Here is a 24,316-nt window from a genome sequence, read left to right as displayed (position 1 = left end):
TCATAGACTTTAAAGTAAGAAGGGACCATTATGATCATCTAGTCTGACCTCCTGCACAACGCAGGCCACAGAATCTCACCCACCCACTCCTGTAACAAACCCCTAACCTATGTCTGAGCTATTGAAGTCCTCAAAGTGTGGTTTGAAGAGCTCTGTCTGATAAAAGAAACAGTTTTCTTGTGACATCACCTGCTGTGTTCCTGACACATGCTGGGATCAAGAGATGTTGAACGCTGTCTCGGGTACAGTAGAAATTTCAATAGTGCTGTGAGCTACCAGCACTATGATCTTTGCCTTTCTCAAAAGTGCCAGTCAAATTGTTATCCAAACATGAAACTACCCCCCAAAATAGAGGGGCCTGGATCTTCAGCAGCCAGAGAAGCAGCCACAAAGGTGGCTTTGCACTCCCATGGCTCTGGGCTGGATGTGTGCCAGTCTGGTCTCCTGGCGTAATTTGAAGTAGACTCAGGGCTGCATTCAGTTACATTGGCTGCCAGTGACCCCAAGGAAGCAAAATGGGGGCAACTGGGGAATCACTGGGGCAAAGGGAGGCCTGGCCACACCCCTTCCCTTGACTGTGCTGTGCATGCTATTTCTGTGCCACGGGAGAAGCCCCCTATGATCCTCCTGGGGTTGGCTTTTTACTTCCACTTTGTAGTAGCAGTGCATCCGAAAGTGGCACTAAGAGAAGGGGGGAGCCTGGGCCAGAGCTCAGCTCAGCTAAAGTTAAACATTCTGAGAAGCCAGTGCCAGTCCTAATAGCAACACTGAAGTCTTATATTTCCACTCTAGCACTGAGTGGCTTTCTAGCAATGGGAAGCATTTCTCTGTATAAATAGATCCTTCATATCAAAGCCACATAAACCAAGATCCTTAATTCCATACAGGAAACACTGACCACAGAGGCACCATCTTTATAATTTCTTTAATAATAAAGCTGTGCTGTGCAGAGAAACCCATTAACTATCTTGGATTTACATCCAGAAAGAAAATAGCTTTCTGTGCTTGTGTCTCAGTTACATTTACCTTTTGGCTATAACTACAAATGTTCTTTTGGGAGGGCTGCCAAAAGGAAAATGCAGCACCCTATTGCTTTGCACAATTGTTAGGACACATCATCAAAGGTGATTAGAGGCTTGTGCAGTGTCCACCAGCATGAGCTGAAGTGGGAATACTAGGTGTCTTCTTTGTCTCCTAGTCAAATAAAGGTTTTGAACAGCTTTCCCATTAGCCTGGAGAGGGGTGGTGGTGGTGGGGTTACTAGTACATGAGATCAAATTGCCCCAGCTTCTCCAGGACTATGTATATTTGTCATGTAAGAAACCAAAACAATGTTGAGAGCAGTGACTTAAGACAACTTTTCGGTGCTGTAAATGGGGATTTTTCTGAGTTGTGAGCCTTAATTATGTCCCAGCTTGGAAACAGAACAAAGAGAGCAGAAGCTGTCAACTAGATTCAGTGGTTACGTACATGGTGGTAGTATAATATACATCACTAAGTGAATGTATAAATTACATGCCAATGGGATGGAGGGCAGGAATTGAAGCAGGAAAATCAACTGGCAGGAAAGTGTATGATAAAATAGTGGAAATCTGCTTTAATTTATATCATTTTACAGCTGTCTATTGCTTTTCCTACAAGAATATTGCCCCAACCACCTCCTTAGCATGCAAGTTTCATCCACTAACTAAGCAACCAACCTCTGGATTTGAAAATCTGTGCATGGATCCAGCGAGCTAGAACTTGGGTGGGGGCTCCAGGTGACTGACACAGGATCAATGCACTGAAAACCCTGGGAGACAAGGCACCACAGGAAATGATTCACATGGAAGACCCGATTGGCAGCACTCCATATGACCCCTGATTGATCCAAATGACCTATTTAAGCAAGGAGAGAGATCCAGGAAGCTGTCTGTGCAAGAAGGCAGATTCCTGACATGCTACTGAGACAGATCTTGCCTTGTTTTTCCATCCTTGCCTTGTTCCTGGTCCCTGTTTCCTTGTCCTGTTCCAGCCCTGTCCCAGCCTGGCTCCTGCCCTGGACCCAGCTCTGCTCCTGCCTTCCCTGACTCCAGGTACCCCAGTTCTGACTCTCAGCTGCAATTCCTGGCTCTGGTTTGACCCCAGTCTCGGGCATTCAGTTTCTGACTCTGGTTCTGACCCTTGGCTCTCTTTTCCTGGCTTCTTATTCCTGTTCCACCTGCTAAGCTTGACTCTTGCTCCAGCCACTAGGCCTGACCACCCATGGTCCAGTTCCTGGGAGATTACACAGAGCACCTCTGGCCCCTTTGCAGATGATGCCCCAGTAGTAAGATGGAAGGGGCGAGTCTCCCACTGCCTAGGACACCCCGGGGGCACTGGATCCGCAGGAGCAGGTCATCCATCTCCAGACCAGAGTCCATACTCTGTGGGTTCAGATAATGCAACTTTTGGCAGAAAAACCCTTCACGAACAAGAGGCCCACTCACAAGAGGAGAACACTGCATTCCAGGTGCACATGGCGGCCCTGCCTCCCAAACAGGCACCTGTGGAGTCCCTACCTGAACATTCAGATGGAAACCAAAATTCACCAAAAATTCAGGGGATTCCTTAACCAGTGCCATCTACTTTTTATGCTCTGTCCCTCCGAACCAACCCCACCAATCCTGCCACTGTGGGACTGATATTCAGTTTGTGGACTGGTGAGGCTCTGGATTGGGCCTCTCCCTGGCTTGAGCAAAACAGCTCAACACTAATGGACTCAAACACCTTCTTGTGGTTTTTTCCTCAATTTTCAATGATCCCCATTACACATGATCAGTTGAAGCTGCCCAGAAGAAGCTCTGACAGGGACAGTGGCCATCCACCTCATATGCTGCGCACTTTCAATGGCTTACAAAAGAACCTGAGTAGAATGAGGTAGCCCAGCTGGACCAATTTCAATTAGGACTAAGCAAGGAGCTCAAGGACGAGCTAACCTGCATGGAAACTCCTGCAAACATGGATGCTTTGATTGATCTACCCATCCATATTGACAAGTGGCTGTGCAAGGAGTTACGCCATTGCCTTACCCATGTCCTGCAACAAGAACCCCAAGCTTGACTCCCAAACCACGCAGGATGACCTGGCCTGCTTGTGCTTGACTCCCAAGGAAAAGGAATGACTTTGGCACAACAACCTGCTGTGGCAAGCCAGCACATGCCCTGGCTTTGTGCCCATCATAGAGCCCAGCCAGCAGAGAATCGGGAAACAAATGTGCCCAGAATCTGTAAGGGGCCAAGTCTGGATGCAGTCAGGATGACCCCAAGACCTGACAAGAACCTGTTCAGGCCACTTGGACCCTTGCTACATCTTTGAATGCAGATCCGGCTACGCATTCTAGGTGAGGCCAGGCAGATCCATCGCAGTGGGTGCTCATTGATTCTGGCATCACTTACAACTTTACGGATGCTGAGACTATCTGGACCCTGTGAATCCACACAAGCAGAAACCTACACCAGATCTTGTGGAAACCATAGATGGACCCTTTTATCCCTGGGACTAGTGACGCAGGAGACTGTGCCCCTGGAAGCGGTAATCCAGGGCCACTGGGAGGTGATACAGTTCAGTGTGATTTGTTCCCCACATTTCCCCTGATCCCTGGGGCCAGATGGTTGGCACAGCACTACCCCCAGGTTCTCTGGTGGGAATGGAAAGTCAGCTTCCTTTCTGAGCATTGCCAGCAAGTCTGCCTACGTATCATCAGTGATGAGTCATTGGATCTGGGAGCCCACTCCAGGCAGTCAAACCCACCCCTGAGCAAATCCCAGATCACAGCAGTTGGCGAGTGGGGGCCACCCCCAGCTTCAGCCCCCCCACATCCCTGATAAACACCAAACAAATGCAGACATGCTACCTTCAGGCTGGGATTACAACTGCTCCATTGACCTACAACCCAGAGCAAAGGTCCCCTATGGTTGGATTTACACAATGTCTGAACTGGAACTGGCAGCCCTCCACGTGTACATCCAAGAAAATCTGGCTAAAGGCTTTATCACTTAATGTCCCACACAGGGGGCCCAGTCCTTTTTGTGAGGGATGTTGTGCCTTTGTGTGGACTATTGGACATTGAATCAGGTAATGATTCAGAACTGGTATCCCCCGTCCCTAACCTCAGAACTATTAGATCACGTGTGAGCCACATGGATATTCATCAAACTGGACTGGGCCGGGGGGGAAGGGGCTCTACAACCTAGTATATATCCAGGCGGGGGATGAGCCATTATGGACACTGACTACTTGGTGATGCCATTCAGACTGACTAATGTCCCTGCAACCCTTCAACACTTTGTTAATGATATGTTCAGGGACACTCTGAAGTATGTAGTTGTCTACCTCGACGATATACACGTCTTCAGAAAACCATAAGCAGCACAAGTGAAAGATTAGGTCTGTCCTGGAGAGGCTCTGACAGCATGGCCTGTTCACAAAATTAGAAAAATGTACCTTTGACCAAACCACCACAGAGTTTTTGGGATACACCCTCTCTCCAGAAAGCATTAAGATTGACCCATAAAAGGTGGAAGTGGGCAGTCACCTGGAGTACTCAGGAGGAGCAATGCTTTCTAGACTTTGTAAATTTTTTATTGGCATCTTATCCCAAATTTTTCAGGACAAATAACCCCTGTGACAGCCTCCTCCACAAAACCACCAAATTTGTCTGGTTGCTTGAAGTCAGCATGCCTTTGAACAGCTCAAAGTTGCTTTAACCACTGCACTCATCCTGGTGCACCCAGACTCAGTTTGAGCATTTATTATGGAGGCTGATGCATCCAACATAGCCATTGGAGCTATGCCCTCCCAGAAACATGGACCCCAGAAGTTGCTGCACCTGTGTGCTTACTATTCTTGTAAGCTCACCCCAGCGGAGCAAAATTATGAGATCCTTAACAAAGAATTGCTTGTGATCAAGACTGCCTTTGAGGAGTGGTGTCATTACCTTGAGGGAGCCCAATACCCAGTGAAAGTGTACACACATCACAAAAACGTAGAATATTTACACAAGACTAGGGCACTGAACCAACAATAGCTCAGGTGGGCCTTAGTCTTCTCTTACTTTGATTTTATGATCACCTACCATATGGGAACTGAAAACAGTAAGGCTGATGCTCTGTTCTGCATGGGGGGAATGTTACAAAAGAGAATAAAGAACTAGCCAGGAACAACCTTAGCTCCTTGAGTCTTGCAATTTTCTTAATGCCTCACTACATAAAACTCTGGTCATCACAATTCTGTTGGCTTTATGGTATGACCCACTAGTCAAAGAGATGACATACCCCCTAGAATGGTCAAGAAGCAGGACCAAGAGGCAATATTTCAAGTGGGGTGGAATAATATATGGCGATGGTCATATGTATGTTTTGCCAGGGTGTCCCTGGTGGGAGGTCCTGCAACTGTGTCATGACAACACCCTAGTAGGCCATTTTAAAACCTCAAAACCCATCTTCTAGCCTCCGGTTTCTTTTTTATGTCAACACTTGTTATAAGGATCCAAGGGTGGAGATTTGCAGTTTTGGTAGGCCGAGAATCCAGGGTTGTTGGGGTGCTGGGTCTCTGACTCTCTTGTCATCCCCAGTGAAACTAGATGAAGCAACACTTCATCAATCCTGGAAGGTCAGGCCCCACAGAAAGTCCTATCAGAACACCACCGGTGTACAGTTGCCTGATTGGCTTGCACCCACTACTTAAGCCAGGAAGTGACTCAGAAGGGCTGTCTGTGCAACATGCAGACTCTGTTCTTGCCACATCAGACTGCACTCTTGCCTGAATCCTGCAATCTGCATCTAACTCCTGTTTCCAGATTCTGCTCTGCCTTATTCCTGCCCTTGCTGTCAGTTCCTGCCTTGCTCCTGCTGCATGCTTGATCCGTGCCTTGTCTCTGGCTTCAGCCCCTAAGCGCCGCTCCTGACTGTTGCCTTCCAATTCTGACTCATCTTCTGGTTACCAACTCCAACTTGACTCCCAACCACTTCTCCCAGCCCCTCCCAATAGGCCAGACCGCCTGCACGCTGGTTCCTAACACTAGCCATCTGTGCACCTGTACCAAGTTCCCATGCACTAAGCTGCTTAGCACCCCTGTGCCCCTAGAAACCCCGTCCAGGCTCTGCACCACTGTCTCCATGTACTTCATTGTAAAACTCTCTGAATCCAATGGTTCTATGCCGGCATTGATGGTCATGGATCAAGATGGTACATTTTGTCCCTTGTGACCACTTGCCTTCCACCAAGAAGGTTGCTCAGCTCCTAATGATTCAGGTCATCTGCCTCCATGGGCGTCCTGACAGTGTCAGTTCAGATTGAGGGCCACAGCTCATCTCATGCTTCTGGTGTGAGGCCCTCTGGTTACTAGATGTCCAAGCCTGTGCCCCCTTGACATATCACCCTCAGAGGGATGGCAGGATAGGGAGAGGGCATCAAATCTTAGCGCAATATCTAGAATGGTCTGTTAACTATCACTAACATGACTGGTCCAGCCTCCAGCCTCACCCTGAGTTTATGCACAGTAGTGCCAGCCATGCTTCCACTGGGCAGAGCACACTTCTCCCAGTCAAGGGTTCCACCTGTGATCCCACCCTGTGCTGCTGATGGCCTCCCTGAACCTGGCAGCAGCCAACTTGGTTCAGCAGATTTACCATATTCAGGAAGAGGTAAGAGTCCACCTCAAGGATGCTAAGAAGGCTTACAAACTGTACACAGACCATAGAAGATAGGAGAGACCAAGTTTTTCAGTGGGCCAGAAAGGATTGGCTATCTGCTAAAAATCTCCACACGAACAGGCCATCTCACAAATTAGACCATCAGTTCCTCGAACCTTATTGAATTTGTCAGAAAATCAATCCCATTTTGCTCAAACTCTCCTTACCTAGGTCTCTCAAGATGCATCCTGTCTTTCATGTTTCCCTCCTAAAGCCATACATGGAAAACCCATTCCCCAACAGGATGCAGCCACTACTGCTGCTGCTGGTTCCGGTTCAAGATCACAAAGAATATGACATCCAAGCCATATTGGACTCCAAATTGAAATGGGGCAGGCTGTGGTATTTCATAGATTGGGGAGGCTATGGCCCCAAAAAGTGATCCTGAGAACCTGCTAGTTATGTCCATGCCCCTGAACTGGTGGATAATTTTCACAGGGACCATCCAAACAAACCTGGCCCAGTGACACTCCAGGGACACCCTTGAAGAGGTGGGGAGACATAAGGATCTGGTGGGCTAGAACCCAGTCAGGGCTCTGGGTGACTGACACTTTCACCAGACCGCCATCTGGTAGCCATGGCACAGCTATGATCAATGCACAGTAAACCCCAGGTACCACAGAAAGTGCCACCCTCCGAAGACCCAATTGGCAGCACTCCTGGACTTCATAATTTAAGCATGGAGGGAGTTTCAGGAAGCTGTCTGTGCAACAAGGCACGGGTCCCTGGCCTGCTGCGGAGACATAACCTGCCTTGTTCCTGCATCCTTGCTTGGTTCCAGCCCTGCCCCAGCCTTGCTCCTGCCCCAGACCCAGCTCTGCTACGGCTTTCCCTGACTCAGGTACACTGGTTCTGACTCTTGGCTCCAATTTTGGCTCTGACTCTTGTTTGAACTTTAGCTCAGGCATTTTGCCTCTGCCTCTGATTCTCAGCTCCATCACTACCTGGCATAAATCACTAACCCCTGTGGAACGAGAATGCAAAACATCCATTCTGATCTGGGAACATTTTACACCCGCTTTGAGCAAAAGCAAATGTCACTAAAAGAGCCAAGAAACTGGAAAATCAGGCCCTGTATGTGGCACTGTCATCTGCATGTGTAACCCACTGGTCTGATGGGTTACATGTCCCCATGTCTGATCCACTATCATGTGCACTCTTGCTCTAGTCAGTAGCCAGCGCAGGACCTGTTTCTAACCTGAGGCGGCTCCAGGTCCCAGCACGCCAAGTGCGTGCTTGGGGCGGCAAGCTGCGGGGGGTGCTCTGCCGGTGCCATGAGGGCAGCAGGCAGGCTGCCTTTGGCAGCTTGCCTGCGGAGGGTCCGCTGGTCCCGCGGCTTCGGAGGACCTCCCGCAGGCGTGCCGAAGCCGCGGGACCAGCGGACCCTTCCCAGGCAAGCCGCCGAAGGCAGCCTGCCTGCCATGCTTGGGGCAGCAAAATGCCTAGAGCCGCCCCTGTTTCTAACTATACTGTGTATTTCTGAAATAGAAGAATGTGAACAATACTTGATAACTTTTAGCACTGGGATCTGAAAGGTAAAGATCAAAGGAATGCGCTATCAGATAGTTGTAATAAGCACTGTGGAAACAGAATTGTTAAGCATCTTGCATTTGAATGTAAAACCATATAATCTGTCACCTGAATGCTAATTGCACTGCAGTATATATGAAAATATGTTTTAAATGTCTTAATTATGTTAATAAAAACAATAATTTAAGCTCCAATAAATAAAGCACAGGACCAATCCTTTGGGAGTAAATAAACCTCTTTGCTCATCTGTAGCATTACAGGAGGCTAAAAGAGAGAAATCTTTTTATAAGCTGTTGCCCAATAAGAATTAATGTTTTAGAGTCATTGGCCCCAATCCAAGCCCTTTACATTGCTGCAGCAGTGCAAAGCAGTTCTAAAGCCTTTAAGAATTGCCTCTGAGTAGTGAATCCTTGGGGATTCCCCCGGCACATGGGAAACTCTGAGTCATATAGAGCAGCTGTATTTGCTTCTACACTGACCTCACCTGGTCCACCTTCTTGTAGTGAGGTGGAGAAGAGGAAAGGGCAATGTAGCTAGGCATCCTTACACTCTGTAGATTGCCAGCTGTAAAACAGCTACTTAGGAATAAAGGACAACAATCTTGAAGCTCTGGGATGGTGCAGATTGGACTGCTGTACTGGGGCCACAAAGGTAGCTTTAAAGTACCCATGACGGGTTATTCCCATCACCTGTTAGATGAAGGGGTTAAGCACCCATTAGAGCACCTGTGACTGATTGCCTCCTGGCCAGAGGAGATGGAGCTAGGTAAAGATAATTAGGCACCTGGGCCTTATAATGAACTGGGAGTGGTAGAAACTCAGCAGGGAGAGACTGCAAAGGAGATAACATTTTGCAGTAGAGAGAAACCCTCCTGGGAGCAGCTCAGGGGAGAGCTCTGAGACAGGGCTTAAACAGACAAGAAGCTAACTAGGAGGCTCTATAGGAAGTAGGTTAGGTTCCTGTAGGGGAGGCCCTGAGGTAGGATCAGTAAAAGTAAAGCCTGAGGGGGGTGGGAAGACTTATGAGTTTAGTAGAGAAGCTAGAGGCCTGAGAACCAAAATGAGGCTGTGTTAAGCACAGACTTTGGGGAAGTAGCACAAGAAGGCTTGGAGGTAAGGAAGTAGCCCAAGGAAGCAGCAGCATACCTGGAGAAACAGAGCTTGCTGCTTACTACAGGGTCTCTGGGTTCTTCTACCAGTCCTTAAAGCAGGGGTATGCAAGCCTAACATAAGCAATACTGAGCCCAGGGAGTACCTGAAGATTGACACCCCTCCCCCACAAAAAAAGATGGGCTGAGGAATAGCCCAAGAGAAGGGGCTGAAGGTTCTTTTGTGTTGAAACCATTTTGTGAACTTTCAGTTGGACCTTGTTACCCTGGAAGGAAACTGAACTTTACATGACTTAGCTGGAGGACAGAGCCACAGAAGACCCAATGAGCAGCAGATCGCCTGCAAGAGGTGCCAAAGATGAGGTTCCCTTGCAGCGTGGCACCCTTACATCAGTGGGTTCTATGGGTGGTGAGTATTGTATGTTACAGAGTCTTTGCTGCCTCTCCTAGTGCTTAGCTGTGCTGAGCACAGTGCAGCTGGACCAGAGGATCTGTCCCACAGCCTTACTTTGTATAAGGTTTCTGTTTCTAGACTTCAGTACTCCTTTTTTCTTTTTTTTTCTCCTCTGTTTTGTTATAAAGGTTTATGGTGAAATCCTGGCTCTCAAGTTAGTGGAGCCAGGATACTAGAGCCTATAATAGTCTATCTTTGTGTGCTGTTTGTCTCAAATTTCTAATCAAAATGTTCAGCTTAATTATTTTGTTGATCAGTAGTCCTATGAGGTATTAGTGAGTTCTGCAAGTATTGATTGCTATGGTCTGAATTAATAAAGAGCCTTACTTACATCCTGACTTTTCTGCTTTTGAGAGTTCAATTATGGAGAATATTTTCTAGCTTCTTTACAGTGTGGAGACTGTAGGGAGTGAAGAAGATATAATAAATGGAACTGAGTTCCTGCTTTCAAGGAAAGAAAACTATCACATCAAACAATAACTTTGTCAAGCCTTTTCTTAGCACAATAAGCAAAAGCCAATCAAATGTGTTTACAAATACAGCAGAACCTCTAAAGTATGAATACCAGAGTTACAAATTGACCAGTCAACCACACACTTCATTGGGAACCAGCAGTACACAATCAGGTAGCAGCTGAGATTAAAAAAAAAAAAAAGCAAGTGCAGTACTGTGTTTAGACAAACTACTAAAAAAAACAAAGGGAAAGCAGCATTTTTCTTCTGCATAGTAAAGTTTCAAAGCTGTATTGAGTCAATGTTCCATTGTAAATGTTTGAAAGCACAACCATAATGTTTTGTTCAGAGTTACGAACACTTCAGAGTTATGAACAACCTCCATTCCTGAGGTGTTCGTAACTTTGAGGTTCTATTGTAGTGCCTAATCAAATGCTTCACCTGTCCATGTACTTGTCTCTGACTCCCAGACTATTTAGTGTAACTTGTGCTACCTAGTGTCACTATACTGAATCTCCTGAAGTCATCCCCTGGATTAAGCAGTCATGGAAAGGCAAGGTTATACATGCTGTGATTTGACCAAGACATCTGGATTACAACCCCCTACTGTTGGGGAAAACTAATCTAAAGCATGCTGGTTCAGTGGTTGCCCAGACAAACACAGGCCATGTTCACTTCTCAGAAGATCAAAGCTGTAAAGATAGTACAAGACAGAAGATGGTGGAAAGACTTCATTCAGCCCCATCACTGCTGAGCTGACAGGTGGGATCAAAGAGAATGTTTGGAAAAAAGTGAAGACATTTAATGACCACAAATGCTCAAGACTGTAGTTTTCGGTCTTATCCAAAACTGAACAATTCCACCACCGTGGTGCCTTCTGACACTATGAAGTGGTTTTGAGTTAGCAGTTGATTCAGGAGAAAGTGGTGATTGAATAGGAGGCACTCAATTATTATCCCCTGTGGGCAACATGATGACCGTTAGAGAGGACTCCATTCAAGCTTCCAACCTGCTCATTGTGTGAGATCTGACAAGCTCATAACACCAAAGCCACAGCAAACCTTGTTACCTGGAGGATATGAAACCATCTTGCTTTTCCATGTTTATATTAGTGTGATTATTAAGCAGCCACTCATTTCTCTTCCTTGACTGAAGTCCTTCAGAGCATCTGAGGTATTTAATATCATCTAACATTGTCCTAGTTTGGTAACTTCATTTGTCCAGATCTAAATGTTCTTGATGGGGGTTTTTTATCTGAAACAAATTATCTTAAAATGCCCCTAAGAGAAGCATATAAATTTATCATAGAAATGGGTGCATTATTACAATAAAATAGTATTAACAGGTACATTCTCACAGAACATGATTCAGATGTGAACTTGTACAAGGACTGAGAGTTTAGTTTGTTTTTGCTTGTTGTTTTCATTCCTTGTGTGTTTCCTTAGTTTCATCTGGGATGGAAGTACCACTAAACGTGTCATCCCACTGTTCTGGACCTAAGATGAAACTAGGGGAATATTGGCTTGTAGCTGATACATTGTGACACCAGGTATTTTTATATTGTGATAGTGCCATGGGGCACTGTACAGAAATCATACAAAGAAAGTCCATGCTCCAAAGAGATTAGTCTAAATAGAGAAGACAGCCTAGTGCTGTGGGAATGGGATAGACTGGCAAGCCAAGTGTCTGAGGCAATGATCTCAGGCCCATGGTTTTAGTTCCATGTTATGGTTTTAATAAATATAAAGCCCTTCTCTCTCTTCCCATATGCCCTGCTGCTCTAATCTAAATACTTCCCCTATCTTGCTAGCTGCCTCACCTCCCCCTCTTCTGTACGGCAAGCCCTCTCTACCTTTCCCCCCTCCCCCAAACAAAACAAAACAAACCCCTGAGGGCTGAGTGTGAAAACCAAAAGGCACCAGTTTCTTTTTTTGGTTGTCTGTCTTAATTCAGCATTCAAAAGATGGGATTGGGCAGTGGCCCTCCTGATGGCTCTGTCCTGGAGTCTGACATGAATTTAACCGAAAGGGGCTAGAAGCCTCTAAATAAGATGCTGAAATGATGGCTGTACAGCCTAAGTGAACCTCCTCACCTGCTTAGATTTGCCCATCACTAGCAACCTGAACCAGCCCCTGACTATAGCTGCACCTCTCTTCAGGAGCAATAAGTCTCACTAGATGCACTTGGAGGCTTGTCTACATGGTGGGGTAATGGGAGCTAAGAGATGTGATTTCTGAAGCAAACTAAGATGTTGTACACTAATGGGTCTGTATAGACCCTGCTAATGCACTTTTATGTAGTGCTGTTTGACACATTACTATGTCAATGCATGCTAGGGAACCTTCATGTTCACACAGGGTCTATGTGGACTAATGAATTTGCAGCCCATTAGAGTGCTGTAGAAATCACAGCCCTGCAAAGTGCATTTACCCTAAAGTGTAGACAGGCCCTGAGCACCTAGCCCCAGCTGTGAATGGTGCACTAGGATCATAGGTTCACTTTCTCACTGGGGCCTTTAAAAGGTCCATATGGCAATATGGTGCCAGTCCACAAATATTTTGAGAAAGTGAGTTTAGGTACTGTATGGCAGATCAGTCACTCTCTAGAGCACATAGCCTAATTATCTAAAGTGATATTAAAATCTCCCATTACTCTACTACTCTATGGACAATCCCACACCTTTGAACAAATACTCAGTTAACATATTTGCTTCCAGGGCAACATAAACATTACAAAGTTTAATCATTTTCCAAGAGCAATCCAGCCACAATAAATTATCTGCTCTTGAGGTCAGTTGGGGCTTTATCAACTACTTCAATAAGTGAGCTGCGCACACACTGGAATGTGTGAGGAAAATGAGTCAGATAAACTCAACCTCTTCAGTTCCATTATAATACCTATTTACTTGCTGAACTCTGACAGGCTGCTTAGCCTTGTATGGATCTGAATGGGGAAGTAATCTTAAATGTTCAGTGTTTCAAAAGAAACCTTTGTAAGAGTAATTTCCAGCTGGTTTTTGTTCAAGAGACCCATCCTTGTAATGTTTTTGAGCATAGTGCAATCTTTGGACCTTCTACCTATAAATATTAACAGCCTCTTTCATCTTCATTTAAAAAAAAATTCAGCTATCTACAAACATGAGCACCCATAACAATCCCTCTCCTTTTCCTTCATGCCCAGCAATGATTGCCATGGGGGTTTTGCAGTTGTACTGGAAGTCCAAAGAGATGAATAGTGTGTCTTCAGGGTGTCCCCTGACACAACACACATTACACAAACTCATTATTAAACAGAACAAGGAAACAAAAACACAACACACAGCTGCAACATTCCTATGCCTGATTATTCCCAGCCTCTTACCGTACTTTAGACAAAGCACAGTCCTTCACCCTCTATTGTAGCCATGTAATTACCAGTCCAGGGCTTGAATACCACAGGGATGGGTATTCACAGTATAAAACCTTTAGGCTAAGGGTTCTGTATCCCCGATCCCATGACACACAGACAATGAGGACACGCTGATGTAATAAGGCTTTACCACACAAACCATGAGTATCTGCTGTGTACCCTTCCCCAAATCCTAGCCTTGCCTCTGTACAGTAGAACCCGCACTGGCTCAGCAGTGCAGGGGCCCTTCATACTGCTGAGGAAGGAGCTGAAAACTAGAAAAATTTCACCCACGGTTTTGTTTTGTACATGAATTCTGCCTTACAGCCAGGGATCTAACATTAACTAAGCAATAAGCCTCTGAACCCTAGAACGTGTCTAGCCTTTCAGATTAAGGGTTCTCCTATCACACCCTCTGCTTTCTAAGTAATCTGCATCTTGATAAACCCCACTGTTCCTGGGGAGGGTAAGAGTGTAATTATGGGGTGTTGGAAGTCTGTCCTCCCTCCAAATTAGAGTTGGGCTAAATCAGACACTCATGGAGGGGGCTGAGTGTTCAGATTTGATTCCCTTCCAGTTCTGGCTCTGGGTCAGATCCCAGACTGGATGAGGTCTCTCTTCTGGTCCCAGTTTTTTATGTGGCTGCAGTCTAGCAGGAGCAACTTGTAAGATCTCACTGTCATGAGATCTATACTGAAGCCCTGATCTGGCCTTCAACCCAAATGATAGGCTCTGGGTTAGATTTGGGTTAGCACCAAACCTACCCAGACCATCTGTAGCTGAGACATGGTAGGGTTTCTGTACTGGAAAACTACTTTGGAAATTGGAGAGTTTCTCTTCCATAAAGGAACTACAGACCGTACCTCTTAAATCTTTTCCTTCCTCATGCAGTTTCCTCCTCCATCACGTATCTTTCCTTTATCTGCCATAGTGGTGGGGCTGGATGCCCAAATTCTAAGTGGAGCTTATGCTAACTTTGTGGGTAATGGATTTCTTCTTCCTTTTCACCTTGGATTCTTAGTCAGGAACCAGTGTTAAAAATGTTTCTATGGGCAAATCAGAAAGCATTTCCTTTAAAAACAGAATCTAACTGCAGTTAGATTAATGGAAACCTAAACGCTGGGTGGTTTATGGAGCACACAGATAAAGCCGTCACAGCCACACGTCAAGTGCATTTTCAAAGTGGAGCATAGGGTTTTAGCCACATGACTCCCCATTAAAGTTAATAGGAACTGCACAGCCAAATCCCTGCATGCTGCTTTGATAATGTAGTGGCATATGTTTAAGATGTGCAGATTGAGTTGACATGGACTCTTATCTCTTCAGTGTTTCTACTGACTCCTTCACTAGTGTATTTATTGAAACATCATGTACTTGTCCCTTTCATTTTTGTTCAAAGCCCATGGTGGTGTATATTCAATTAAAGCAATCTGAAAATCAGATGACTAGAGATACGAGAGATGGGGGGGCATCCACTGGGTTTACTACAGGCACCAGACAGTTTTGAGCAGAGATTCCTGCACTGAGTAAATAAATCATCTCCATGAGCAAAATGCCCTTCTGGGCTGATTAGCAGATCCTGGCAAAGAGAATGATAGTAATGTATTATGAAAACTGCTCTTAAATCCCTTTTTGCAGAGAGCCAAATTCTGCTGCCCATACTTATGTTAAGTAATCCCTTGCTCTAGTCCCATTGAAATCAATGGGATTACTGTCAGAATAATGTGTACTCCCAGATTTGAACAGGGAGCCATACTCTGGTGCAGAGACATTACTGTAATTTTAGTAACACCCCTTTCAGGTCAACTACCTGATATAATAATTAATGGCTGTTAGCTCTTTGGATACACAGTTCTGTCGCTGGGCTTTTGCTTGTTTGACAATTTTACATCAGGTGTTACTATAAAAAAACAAAACACCTCCTTGCTTTTGTAAACTAAAGATTTTATGTAATTGGATTGTAAGGAAATTTTTAGTATTGCTCAATTTGATAGAGGCTGCAATTTTTGTATGACAAGTCCAGCTCCACTCTCTCTTCCCATGCCCTACTTTTGGGGCCACTCTTCTTTTTAAGACCTAAAGCATTTTAAAAGCCAAGATACAGTCGTTTAACATTATACTGTACTCTGTACAGGGTGTTTGCAATGCAGCCTCCTTGAAACAGATGCTAAAGCTTGCCATCTTGTGGTCTATATGATAACTGCTATCGCTTTCAGGTTTTTTGTGTTTTGAATATGTATTTACATTTTTACTCACTAATGTAAGGAACTAATACTGATGTCTTGAACTAGGACCAGCAGGAAAATATTGTGCAAGTTTTCTCCACACAGCTATGCCAGTCCCTCTGTATCCTGTCCCCTGCTGTTACAGGCCTGGGCCTGGGCCTGGGCCTACCTTGCCACCTAGTGTACTAAATTGTGTAGCAGTATTTGATGGTAATCTTATCTTCAGTACACATTTTCTTGTGACCTGGAATAAGGATTGGACACCAGGTGCCTTGCTTCTGCACTGCTGCTTTCCTTGTGCAGTCACATTTGTGCAAATTGACACAAGCTGCTACCAAATCCAAATGACTGCATTTTACACTGACTCTGCACAGATGCAGATGACTACACAAAATGTAAAGCAGTGAAGAAGCAGATCCCAGGTCACCATAAGTGCGAAGCAAGCATGATAACCTATTGCACTGGATGCTACTATCTAGCGGATCAAAACTAAGCAAATTCTCGCTGCTTATCAAAAACCTTCTTCTCTAATTTTCTGGAGAAAGAGAGACATACATATGTTTTTTTAAGATGTAGTTTAACTCTTAAATACATCTATTATGATTCTCTTCTCCTCCCCCCCGCCCCCCCCCCCCCCCCCCCCCGCATATGCCTGCAATGCTTTTTCTCTGCATCGTTTTTGGAATAAGGAGGATGATCATTGAAACTGAGGATGTAGCACTGCGGGGGTGGGGAGGAAAGGAAGGGAGGGAAGTGGACATGTCTTTGTGCACAGAACAGAAGCATGGGCTGCATGTGGTACACTGCAGCCTGTAAGGCCTTGACAAATCAAATCTGGCACTTGGAAAACGACCCTGCCTCCTTCTAAAATGAGGAGTCCTTGTGGGACCTTAGAGACTAACAAATTTATTTGGGCATAAGCTTTCGTGGGCTAGAACCCACTTCATCAGATGCATGGAGTGGAAAATACAGGAGCAGGTATAAATACATGAAAGGATGGAGGTGCTTTACCAAGTGTTAGGTCAGTCTAACGAAATAAATCAATTAACAGCAGGATACCAAGGGAGGAAAAATAACTTTTGAAGTGGTAAAAGAGTGGCCCATTACAGACAGTTCACAAGAAGGTGTGAGTAACAGTAGGGAGAAATTAGTATTGGGGAAATCCTGCCTCCTGCCACTCTTTCAGTGTCTATGGCAATGCAGAGTGTCATGGATCATGTAAGCAACCCAACTTTCTGAAGCTACTCTTACTGTAGTGTGGAGATGCTGCCAAGAGATCAGATCTTATCAGAGGCTTATTACATGTATGGTTGGATGCTCTAGACAGAAAAGACAAAGTGAAAGACAGGAGGAAAAAAGAGAGGGACACGGGTAAAATAAAAATGTCACCATTCCCATCTCCCAAGCTTTCAACCTCAGTATAATCTTTGGCTCATCTTTCTCCTTCCTTCCTTATATTCAGTCTGTCTGATTAAGGCTTGTCACTTCTTATCTTCCTCTTGAACACCAACAAATATGCCCTTTCCTGACCACTCCTACTGTTAAGTCCTTTGTCCTCGCTTTGGTTAGCAAAAGCTTCTTTCCATCTCCTTTTCCCCATTCCAGTCTAGTCAAAACACAGCTGCTAACGTCATCTTTCTCCTGTCACTCCCTCCATGTCACCAGCCGCCCCAAATCCCTTCCTGTCTCATACTACATTAAACCTGAGGTCCTTGTCATCACCTTCAAGCTTTACCCCCCCACACTTCCCTCCCTGATGTCATTTCCTTCTGCTCTCTTGCTCACTACTTACTCCTCCCATACGTGTCACTACCTCTTGATTCTTTCTTGCACTCTTGCTTTTGCATGGAGCAATCACCCAGTTCCTGGCTCTGTTTTTTCCCTCCCAATCCATTTCTTTCTCTTTCTTCAGATCCTGGGTTCTAATTCTGGCTCTGCCACTGGCTGTGTCCCTTCCTGTAAAAAATGGGGATAATGATACAGACCACCTCTGTAAAATGCTTTAAGAACTGCATATGAAAAGTGCTCTGTAAGAGCTAGGTGATGAAATTTATTTATTTATTTATATTAAAATCCACCTTTGCCAAGTGGCCTTTCTTCTCTTCACCTATAAGCTCTCCTCCCTTGGGCTGTTCTCCCTGGTCTAGTCCTGTACTTGTTTGTTGTATTTAACTTGGTTTGTAAATTCCTTTGGGCGGGGGATGTGCCAAGCACCTTGAACATTTACTGTGCTAAATAGATTAATTTCAATAATAAATTAATGATTGACCAGAAATTCCCTCACCTGTGAAGAAAAGAAAAATCTTCTAGGCTGGATATCTCTGAAACAGGAAGCAAGATGAGAACTAACCAAACTGCTGCTAGGGGGCTGCCACTTGCATTAACGAAATCCAGGATTTCTGCGCCTCTAGCTCTGTATTTTTAATGCAACCCCCAGCATGGTATCTGAGTGCATGTATCAATATGTACATGAAACGTGACTTCTCAACCCTGTGTTCACTCCTTCAGATCATGCTGCCTCCCGCAATGGTGGTTATGTCTCCTCTGGAATGCCAACCAATACGCATCACAATCACATATTACATCTCTTAAGGTAAGCTCTTGGGCTTCTTGATCACTTGACCAAAAAAGATTTTTGTGAAAAAAGAAGGTGCTTTATTAGCTAGTTTGGATCACATACATGAATTATTGTTTAAATTATTTCCTCACAACTATAATCATCTCAAATTTTATTCAGATTGTTTGTAAATTTTTTAGTTATTATATTATTCCTTAATATAAAAAAGTAGCGAAGAAGAATACTGACAGATGATCCAGTAGATCACAGGCGCAATCTTTGAGCAATACAGAATAAAATATAGGCCTGCTACATCAAAGTAAAGGGATACAGTCAAAGTAATTTTCATACCTTCTAGAATAAAGGTTTTCATATGGCTTGCAGTTTTGAAGTTTTGGGGACACCATGCTATCTCCTTTTCTCCAACAATACACAGCTTTGATACTGGCAGATTGCTCACAAATTCTGAGCTCTTGGTATTTGTATTAATTATTTGTATTACAGTGGTGCCTAGAGGCCCATCTGAGATCAGAGCCTCTGTGCTAAATGTTGTACATACACACAGTAAGAGACAATCTCGGCACTGAAGAACTTACTATAGGTTTTTCTTTTGAAACAAGAGTATAGCTCTTTTTTTTTTTAAAGCAAAACCAACCCCCTCCCATGTAATTCTTTATAAATAATCATACATAGATCTGGCAAACAAAGTAAGAATGCTAATCAGACTTTGGTCCATACCAAACTTGTGGTGTATCTGTAAATCTACAAACAGTTTAATTGATGTATATTTACATTCACTCCACAGCCCTAAACAGTAACTCTTTTATCTAGATGATAAAAAAAAGAACGACCTTTAAAAAAGGATGGCACACTGAAGTGTATATTACAAGCAGATATAACAATTTATTTAAAAATAATGCACAAGTTCAATATATAGATGAGTGGTTTTTAAGCTTTTTTTTTCATTTGCAGACTCCTAAAATATTTCAAATGCAGGTGCGGGACCCCTTCCATAGAAGTCTTAGACTGAAAACTGACTGAACAGAATTAAACTATAAATGTTGTTGCACGCGCTCAGCATGGCATTTGACGCAGTATGAGAAAGGGCGTTACACTGTGGGCTTCTATGGTAATGACACTTCCAGGTTTTGACCTGTAGGTGGGGGTATTCACATACTTTTGATTGATCAGAAAAACGGAGTGCCTTTTCTGTGACCTGAAATGTTGTTTTCATAGTCACCTTTCACAGACCCCTTAGATACAGTCTCGGACCCCTGAGTTCCACGGACCACAGGTTGAAAATCACTCATATAGATCATTCTATCCATTCAGGCATCTAGCCTGTGCAATCACTATGGACTAGACGTTCCTTTCATTACAGTATATTAAAAGAAATATATACAAGTCACATTGTTTTCATAAGGGGGCAAGAGAAGATATTCATAGCTTGAGTTAAAATTAAAACCGCTAGAAAGGGCAGTGAGTCTCAGATGGTCAATGCCAATTTAAAGGAATCAGTAGATGTTACCTATGTTAAATAAATAAAATAAAAGATCTGCTTCCTAAATATTAACCTAGTCTAATATCTGGTATAATACAGTATTGCTAGACTGAGCTCTGATGTTTTTCTGAGGTTAAGGGCCAGATGCTCAGTTGAGGCTTGGGTCTTCAAAATTCTTTGCTCTCTGGTCACACTCCAGCAAAGCACGTGAGCAAAACTACGTTTTTCCAGCTGAGTAGCAGGCATTTGGGGCTTTTGACCCCTGGGGAGGATTAGGGGGCAGACTGGAATTGGGGTATAAGTAAATGCAATTAATATATCCATTTAAAAGATCAGCATTGTTAACTCTGAAACCTAAATATGACAATTAACAATGTCAACATTGTTAATTATTTGTCTATTGAAATGAATGAGGTAGTTGAGATTTGTCATAGCTGTTGTTTCAAGCTGCAGTCACCACAGTTCGATGTTAGTACATGTTTTCAAGGTTATATTTGTTACTAACCGGGCTAGAAATGTGCATACACCTATATTAATCTAAGATTTGATTCTGAAGTACAGTTCCACAGTGGGGATGGGTTCTATTACTGATGTGAACTATGCACAGCCCTGGCTATAAGGATGGCTGCTCTGGGGTTCTCTGGGTATGTCTACACTACGGGATTATTCCAATTTTACAGAAACCGGTTTTTGGAAACAGATTGTATAAAGTCGAGTGCACGTGACCACACTAAGCACATTAATTGGGCGGTGTGCGTCCATGTACCAAGGCTAGTGTTGATTTCTGGAGCGTTGCACTGTGGGTAGCTATCCCATAGTTCCAGCAGTCTCCACCGCCCATTGGAATTCTGGGTTGAGATCCCAATGCATAATGGGGCAAAAACAGTTTTGCGGGTGATTCTGGGTAAATGTTGTCACTCAATCCTCCCTCCGTGAAAGCAATGGCAGACAATCATTTCACGCCCTTTTCCCTGGATTGCCTGGGCAAACGCCATAGCATGGCAACCATGGAGCCCGTTCAGCCTTTTTTCACTGTCACCGTATGTCTACTGGATGTTGCTAACAGACGCGGTACTGCAGCGCTACACAGCAGCATCCCCTTGCATTTTGCAAGTTGACAATGACGGTTACCAGTTATACTGTACCGTCTGCTGTTGTCATGGGTGCTCCTGGCTGGCCTCGGAGAGGTCAGCCGGGGGCGCATGGACAAAAATGGGAATGACTCCCCGGGTCATTCTCTTCTTTAAGTTTTGTCTAAAGGGAGAGTCAGTCCTGCCTAGAATATCAGGCAAGTCTACTAAAGAGCCAGAGAGGACAGCTGCTCCGGGTCAGAGCCCCAGAGATCCCGCAGAAATGATGAGCTGCATGCCATTCTAGGGGGTGCCCCTGCAACAACCCCACCCGTTGCTTCCCTTCTCCCCCACCCGTCCTGGGCTAAGTGGCAGTTATCCCCCCATTTGTGTGATGAAGTAATAAAGAATGAATGAATTTGAAACAACACTGACTTTATTGCCTCTGCAAGCAGAGATCAAAGGGGGGAGGGGAGGGCAGCCTCCAGCTGCTCTGATATTCCAGGCAGGACTGAATCTCCATTAGACAAAGCTTAAAGAAGAGAATGACCTGGGAGGAGTTCCCATTTTTGCCCAGGCGCCCCCAGCCGACCTCACCGTGGCCAGCCAGGAGCACTCACAGGACGACGATGACGGATATCAGTCATACTGCACCATCTGCCGTCCGCAAGGGAAGCGAAGGAGATGCTGCCGTGTAGTGCTGCAGCACCACATCTGCCAGCAACATCCAGTAGACATACAGTGACATTGAAAAAAGGTGAGAGAGGAATTTTTTTCTCTTTGCTTTCATGGGGGAAGGGCGATGACATATACCCTGAACCACCCGTGACAATGTTTTTGACCCTTCAGGCTTTGGGAGCTCAGCCAAGAATTCAAATGGTTTTCGGAGAGTGCGGGAACTGTGGGATAGCTACAGTCATCAGTCGCCCCTCCCTCCGTGAGTGTCCATTTGATTCTTTGGCTTTCTGGTACACTTGTCTCAGCTCCTTAAGTTTCAGCACTGTGTTGAGTCCCTGTTGTGGCCTCTGTTCATCATAGCCTTGGAGATTTTTTTCAAATGTTTTGGCATTTTATCCATTGGAACGGAGTTCTGATAAAACAGATTCATTTCCCCATACAGAGATCAGATTCAGTATTTCCCGTATGGTCCATGCTGGAGCTCTTTTTGATTCTGGGACTGCATGGTCACCTGTGCTGATCAGCGCTCCTCGCTGGGCAAACAGGAAATGAAATTCAAAAGTTCGCGGGGCTTTTCCTGTCTACCTGGCCAGTGCATCTGAGTTCAGATTGCTGTCCAGAGCGGTCACGATGGTGCACTGTGGGATAGGTACCGGAGGCCAATACCATCTAATTGCGGCCACACTAACCCTAATTCAAAATGGCAAATGACCCTAATACCGATTCTAGTGCTGCTACTCTCGTCGGGGAGGATTACAGATATCGATATTACGAGCCCTTTATATCGAAATAAAGGGCTTCGTTGTGTGGATGGGTGCAGCGTTAATTCGGTTTAACGCTGCTAAATTTGAAATAAACTTAGTGTAGACCAGGCCTTTGTGGTGAAAAATCCACACCCCTGAGAGATGTACCTGCACTGACCTAACTCCTGGTGTAGACAGAAAAATTCTTCCATCAATCTAGTTATCGCCTCTCGGAGGTGGATTACCTACGCCGGCGGGAGGATCCCTCCCATTGGCATAGGTAGTGTCTATACTGAAGCACTGCAGTGTACAACTGCAACCTAGCCTTGATTTTTGAGGGAAGCTGAGCACCCTCAAACTGCTGTTCACTACAGGTGTTTAGTACCCCTCAGGATCATGTCCTTGTTTAGGCAGAACACTGTGTTGTGTGGGAGGTAGATTTGTGTCATTCTTATTTATATATGATGCTTTATAAAATACATCATTTATCCCCTCCCTTGACTCCAAGCATGCTGGAAAATGGTTTCAGAGGGCTCTGGTAGCCGTGCTTGTTGTAGTCCATAAGTTAGTACCCCTTAGAGCAGAGGTCCCCAAACTGTGGGGCATGCCCCCCAGGCCAGCCCCCATAGAGGGTGGGAAGGGAGCACCACTCACCTCTGCTGTGGCCCCACCCCCAGGCCATGGCCCCTGGCCATGTCTCGGATTCTGGCCCTGGCCCTACTCCTAGACCCACCCTCAGCTGTGGCCCCAGCCTTGGCCCCCTTACCCCTCTCCATGTTCCGTCCCTCTCCCCCCACCCCACCCCCGGTACTGCAGCCCTGCTCCTGGCCCTGGCTCCAAGGGGGGAGGGGCATGAACAGGGATAAGGGCAGGGCGTGACCCTGGAAAGTTTGCCTTAGAGCCTCAATTCAGAGTTCCAGGAGCTGGCAAACTCCAAGTGGGGGTTACATTTGCTGCAGGATTTAAATCCAGTTTGCTAGGGAGAACATGGGGTCTTGCTTATAGAGTGGGGGTAAAGCAGAAAAATCCTGGTCTTACAAGTGGGGTTTAGAGATTGGGGAATGGACTCGGGATGTGTAAGAATTATACATGAAAAGGCCAAGAAATATAATTTGCTCCACTCAAATACTCCTATTGGTTATCCCCGAAGCATTGGCTGCAGCCATCATGAGCAGCTATGAAAGGCTATGCATGGGAAAGGTATGTTCCAACGCTCTAGGGCTGCAAAGTTTTCAGATGCCTCTGCTAGTTATGTGAAAACATGTCAGGCTGGTTCTGAGCAGGAATTGCCTCACTGTAATAGCCTTAATTCAGCACCCAGGTGGCAGTGTGGTGGTTGGATGGCTGCTCTGAGGATGAGGTCCAGATTGGTGTGAAGGGGAATAATCTTGCTCCTGTTTAAATCAATGAGACGAGGATTGGCCCAGACTGACCAGGAATCTTAGATACTGCATATACCTTGGTCAGGGCCGGCTTTATGACCCGTGGGGCCCAATTTAAATACTCGGTGGCGGTCCGGGGCTTCAGCGGTATTTCAGCGGCGGGGGGTCCGCTCCAGGTCTTCCACGGCACCGAAGGACCCCCAGAGTGGAACCCCCTGCCGCTGAAGACCCCCGGAGCAGGGCCCTCTTCGGTGCAGGGCCCGATTCTGGGGAATCAGTGGAATTGGCCTAAAGCCAGCCCTGAGCTTGGTGTAGACAGCCTGGGGTCCGTGAGGATGGAGTGAAGTTCCCTGGGGATGCCCAGGTAGCAGGAGTTTGAGGGTGAGTGCTCCCAGCACCTTCCTCAACATTGAAATCTCTACCCAGTGTCACAAGGGGAACCGTGCAGAGTTTCTCAAGCCCTCAGTCCCTTTCCATGTATTTTCCTGGAGGAGGGTGGGATACAGTCCTGGGAAA

The 24,316-nt window shown here is 45.4% G+C and overlaps 1 long non-coding RNA gene across 1 annotated transcript in view; it reads left to right on the top strand.

The window, feature by feature from the left end:
• LOC123378401 overlaps positions 1–2,067 on the top strand; it is a 52,808-nt gene extending 50,741 nt beyond the window's left edge. Inside the window, exon 3 of the long non-coding RNA XR_006582590.1 lies at positions 1,619–2,067. This is a non-coding gene — a long non-coding RNA (uncharacterized LOC123378401). The remainder of the gene's footprint in view (positions 1–1,618) is intronic.
• The last annotated feature ends 22,249 nt before the right edge of the window (positions 2,068–24,316 follow it).

Source organism: Mauremys mutica, chromosome 10 (genome assembly GCF_020497125.1).
Source record: "Mauremys mutica isolate MM-2020 ecotype Southern chromosome 10, ASM2049712v1, whole genome shotgun sequence".
Classification (NCBI taxonomy): domain Eukaryota; kingdom Metazoa; phylum Chordata; order Testudines; family Geoemydidae; genus Mauremys; species Mauremys mutica.
The sequence above is the reverse complement of the archived record's forward strand: the minus strand, read 5'-3'. Positions and strand labels throughout refer to the sequence as shown.